The sequence below is a fragment of the Aegilops tauschii genome, unplaced genomic scaffold, assembly GCF_002575655.3.
Source record: "Aegilops tauschii subsp. strangulata cultivar AL8/78 unplaced genomic scaffold, Aet v6.0 ptg001058l_obj, whole genome shotgun sequence".
NCBI classification, from domain to species: domain Eukaryota; kingdom Viridiplantae; phylum Streptophyta; class Magnoliopsida; order Poales; family Poaceae; genus Aegilops; species Aegilops tauschii.
Genome location: NW_027333269.1, coordinates 18,518 through 23,383, shown reverse-complemented (window position 1 = coordinate 23,383; position 4,866 = coordinate 18,518). Strand labels below are relative to the sequence as shown.

The window sequence follows — 4,866 nt, the reverse complement described above, 5'->3', positions numbered from 1 at the left end:
GATATTGGATCCTCGAGTGATCTCTTTTCTTGTTGCTTCATAAGAGTGAATCGAATAGATTCAATTCGCGTTATAAGAGTAAAAATTCCGCGGGTCCTTTCCGCTCTAATCAGATAAAGGGGGGTAAGGACCCGCTAAGCTCCTACTTTTTCATGTTTACAATCTGGTCCCTCCGATTACTATAGAGATGAACCCAATCCAGAATATGAACCATAAAAGAAAACACCTACTAAACCAATCACAGCAATACCAGCCTACAGTACCTATCAGCCAAAGAGGAATTCTTCCAGTAGTATCGGCCATTTCCCCTACTTTCCTCCACATTTATCAATTGGTCATGCTAGAGACAAAAACAGTCATGGGTAGTATAAGGATTGGTATCCTTCCAAATGGGATAAGAGAATTCTTATTAGTCTCTTTCTTTCTCTCAATTGAAGAAGTAATTGGAAAATAAAACAGCAAGTACAAAAATGAGTAATAAACCCCAGTATAGACTGGTACGATTCAATTCAACATTTTGTTCATTCGGGTTTGATTGTGTCATAGTTCTATAGTTGGAATTTGTTTTATCGTTGGATGAACTGCATTGCTGATATTGATCCCAAGAAAAAAACAGTAGGTACAGCTAGTCCGTGAATAGCCAGCCATCGCACTGTAAAAATAGGATAGGTTCGATCTATGGTCATTGAGGGCCTCCTAAAAGGATCTACTAAATTCATCGAGTTGTTCTAAAGAATCAAAACGGTCGGTTATTACGGAATTCCTTGTCGGCTTTCCGTGAAATACTCGTTTGGCCTAGGGACTTCCAAACACGTCATAAGCTAAACCCGTACTGACAAATAACCAACCCGCAATGAATAGGGAAGGTATAGTAATGCTATGAATAACCCAGTATCGAATACTGGTAATAATATCAGCAAAAGAACGTTCTCCCGTGCTTCCAGACATGCTGAACTCCCAAAATTTTTGTACATTCAAAAAAGGAATTGATTCCGTAAAAGATGGGATCGACCAGTAAATAGAAAATTACTGATATTTCATCCTTGTGAGATTGTCAATTTTGTACCAAAGGTGTATTTTGAGTATACCGAATTAGTATAGCTATCCTTCCTATGGCACAGCAATCTGGTTTTGCCTGGTTCCGAAACATAATTACTTTTTTATTTTTTTTGTCTATAGGTAAGCTATATGTTATTCAAGGCATCAATAGAAAACCCCATTTTTGTAGGTTCTACTTACTTTTCATTGGCTTCGGAATATATAGAGTAATTCGGAATAGCAGCCAAAATCTTGGGAAAATCTAAGTTAATGATCAATAGGTTTGGATAAATAATTTAGGAAGGATATTCTCATACTGACACAATACAAGGACAAGTATATGTGAAATCTATCCTTTCATAATTCGTAATTCATCCTTGTATTGTTTGTTGGATTAGGTCTAACTTTCTTGACCAAACTGCGAGCGCGGAACTTTACGAGATGAAATAGGGAAAGACAGAAGATAGAATAGAACTTAAAAGGATAATTGAAGTGACTCGTCTTCGAATCTCTTGGTTGGAGTTCGAAAAAGGAATAAAAATAAAGTAAATTCAAGGAAGAGCTTTCTTTTTTTTTTTAACAGCCCCTTGGCAGGTCGTGGAATGCTTTTGTTCTCCTCTTATTCCATATGGAATACAATCAGTTAAAATAAGAAGGAATAGGGGGAATATTCGATCGTTCACTCCAAAACGAGGGTCCTATTGAAAAAGAAATTATCCAAAATAGAAAGAAGTTTTTTTTTCAAATTCAATTGTTTATTTATCTCTTATTCAAAAATTTCCCTGAAAATTGAATGAAAAAATGAAATTCAATGGGGTTAGATGATCTAGTTCTTAATATTATTACTTTACTCAATTGACAAATTCCACAACAAATCTCTTGATTCGGAATTAGGGACTCATGTATCATCTGATGAATCCACTTTCTTTTACACTTCTGTATCTTACTCTACCTTGTTTTTTAGTATTATCTAAAATAACTGATGAATTCTGAATTTTCCATAACTTAGGTAAATGCTTTAACCAACATATGTAGTGTAGTAAAAAAAATAAATGGAATTTAACTCTTTCATGCTTACTTTAACTAGTTATTTTGGTTTTCTACTGGCTGCTTTAAACTATAACCCCAGCTCTATTTATTGGCTTGAACAAGATACGCCTTATTTGAATTGACTGAATAATTATAATTCAGAAAAGAAAAATCTTTCTTTGGGAATTCCTGGCATTCTACGACCTCTTTTCCAGACTAATTAGGAATTCTTTTCTTGGTCATTGAGATTCGTGGATAATTTAGAGTACTATTTAGGGATAGATCGTACCTCTTTTTTATCCCCTCGAACAAATCGAAATGATTGAGTTTTTCTATTTGGAATCGTCTTTAGGCCTAATTCCTATTACTTTAGCGGGATTATTCGTGACTGCGTATTTGCAATACAGGCGTGGGGATCAGTTGGATCTTTGATTGAGTCATTTTTTTTTGATTGACCTCCTCCAGACCAGAGAGGAGGTCAAATTGAAATTGGAGTTACAATTCAATTTTGTTAAGTTATTTTACTCTGCTTCGACATAAAATAGATGGAATCACGCTCTGTAGGATTTGAACCTACGACATCGGTTTTGGAGACCCGCGTTCTACCGAACTGAACTAAGAGCGCTTTCATTCATTCAAAAAGAAAATCTTTTTCTATTCCTAATGTATCTCACGTACGTATAGTCTCCACAAATTCAAGTTATACCCACTTTACTTTAATTGATCTCGTCGCTACTGCCTATAAAGAAGAAAGAAGTAATAGGTAGGGATGACAGGATTTGAACCTGTGACATTTTGTACCCAAAACAAACGCGCTACCAAGCTGCGCTACATCCCTTTTCCAAATTAAATGTTGTACAATGCCATTGTACACAATTCCTGTCTTCTTTTCCACATCATAATTTTCTTCTTCTTTCTATTTTCTTCTTCTTTCTTTCTCTATCTATATATAGAACCCTCGTGTCATTTCTTCTTTTTGGTCTCATATAATTAAGGAATTATATACATATAAAATCCAATATAATTTCGCCTATAAAAGAAGGATTACTTTTCCTTGCTAATATATAGGACGAAGGGGTCATCTTTTTCTTTTTAGGGATAGGAAAATTTCGTCGATATGGTTCATTTTATATATAGCATAACAATCTTGGGCAAGAGTTTATGATCATATATGTATTCCAACAAGGAAGGAGGATTTTCAATGCGGGATATAAAAACATATCTCTCTGTAGCACCCGTGCTAAGTACTCTATGGTTTGGTGCTTTAGCAGGTTTATTGATAGAAATTAATCGTTTATTCCCAGATGCTTTGTCATTCCCTTTTTTTTAATTCTAGTTATTGCTATGGGAGGGATAGATTTCTTCGTGATATGACAAAATTTGATCCTTTTCAATCTTTTTTTAGTATCGGAAGGAAAAGAAAGAAAAGATGGATTGGGTTGTTGAACCTCAGAGTCATTAAAAATTTTGTAAACCCCATTTTTGAAAATAGAAATTCAATTTAAAGGGGTACCCAAGCTAAATAAGGCCTCAGAAATCAGAGCATAGAAAAGGTGGGGCTGGCTAATTAAATGAAAGGATTTCGAACCAAAATCTTTGCTAATTCGACAAGGATTGTATTCTTTAATTATTTCTCTATTTTTTATTACTTAATTTAAGAATAAAAAAAAATTATTCTAATGAATTTTATTCTTCTTCTTCGGATTCAAAATAGAAGAATAAAAGAATAAGTAGAAGAATTAAGTTAAGTCAATCCAAAAAGAAAAGGAGGTTCATGGCCAAGGGAAAAGATGTTAGAATCAGAGTTATTTTGGAATGCATCAGTTGTGTTCGAAAAGGTGCCAATGAGGAATCGACGGGGATTTCTAGATATAGTACTCAAAAGAATCGCCACAATACACCCGGACAATTAGAATTCAAAAAATTTTGTCGTTATTGTCGCAAGCATACGACTCATCACGAAATAAAGAAATAGGAACATCGTGTGTTCGATCTTTCCAAACAACAGAAAGAGTAAGAACTTCATATTTAATATATAAAGAAAACATAGTATAGAATACAAAATACAAATCAACTCATCTGATTTCCGGTAGATATTATTTCATATGTATAGAGGGTATTCATATACTATAATATGAATCAAATAAGATATGGATCAAAGAAAAACTACTTCTTCTGGATCCTAAATTAATAAAATAAAGAAGTGAATTTTCAAATTTTCAAATTTTAAATAAGGAATAAATCATGTATACATCTAAACAACCTTTTCTTAAATCTAAGCAACCCTTTAGTAAATCCAAGCAAACTTTTAATAAATCCAAGCAACCCTTTCGTAAATCCAAGCAAACTTTTCGTAAATTCAAGCAACCTTTTCGTAAATCTAAACAACCTTTTCGTAGGCGTCCCCGGATTGGCCCGGGAGATCGAATTGATTATAGAAACATGAGTTTAATTAATAGATTTATTAGTGAACAAGGAAAAATATTATCGAGACGAATAAATAGATTAACCTTGAAACAACAACGATTAATTACTCTTGCTATAAAACAGGCTCGTATTTTATCTTTCTTACCGTTTCGTAACTATGAGAACGAAAAGCAATTTCAAGCCCAGTCAATTTCAATAATTACAGGTTCTAGACCCAGAAAAAATAGACATATTCCTCAATTAACGCAAAAGTACAATTCCAATCGAAACTTAAGAAACAACAACCAAAATTTAAGAAACAACAACCGGAACTTAAGTTCCGATTGTTGATGTTTTATTCGAATTCGAAAGGGCCAGACCTATATATATTAT

The 4,866-nt window shown here is 33.7% G+C and overlaps 2 non-coding genes across 2 annotated transcripts; both read right to left on the bottom strand.

Moving 5' to 3' along the window:
* Positions 1-2,619: 2,619 nt before the first annotated feature.
* On the bottom strand, positions 2,620-2,692 carry TRNAW-CCA (transfer RNA tryptophan (anticodon CCA)). The gene has a single exon. It is a non-coding gene; the product is annotated as a tRNA-Trp (tRNA).
* Positions 2,693-2,831: 139 nt separating this feature from the next.
* TRNAP-UGG (transfer RNA proline (anticodon UGG)) lies at positions 2,832-2,905 on the bottom strand. The gene has a single exon. It is a non-coding gene; the product is annotated as a tRNA-Pro (tRNA).
* Between the last annotated feature and the right edge of the window lie 1,961 nt (positions 2,906-4,866).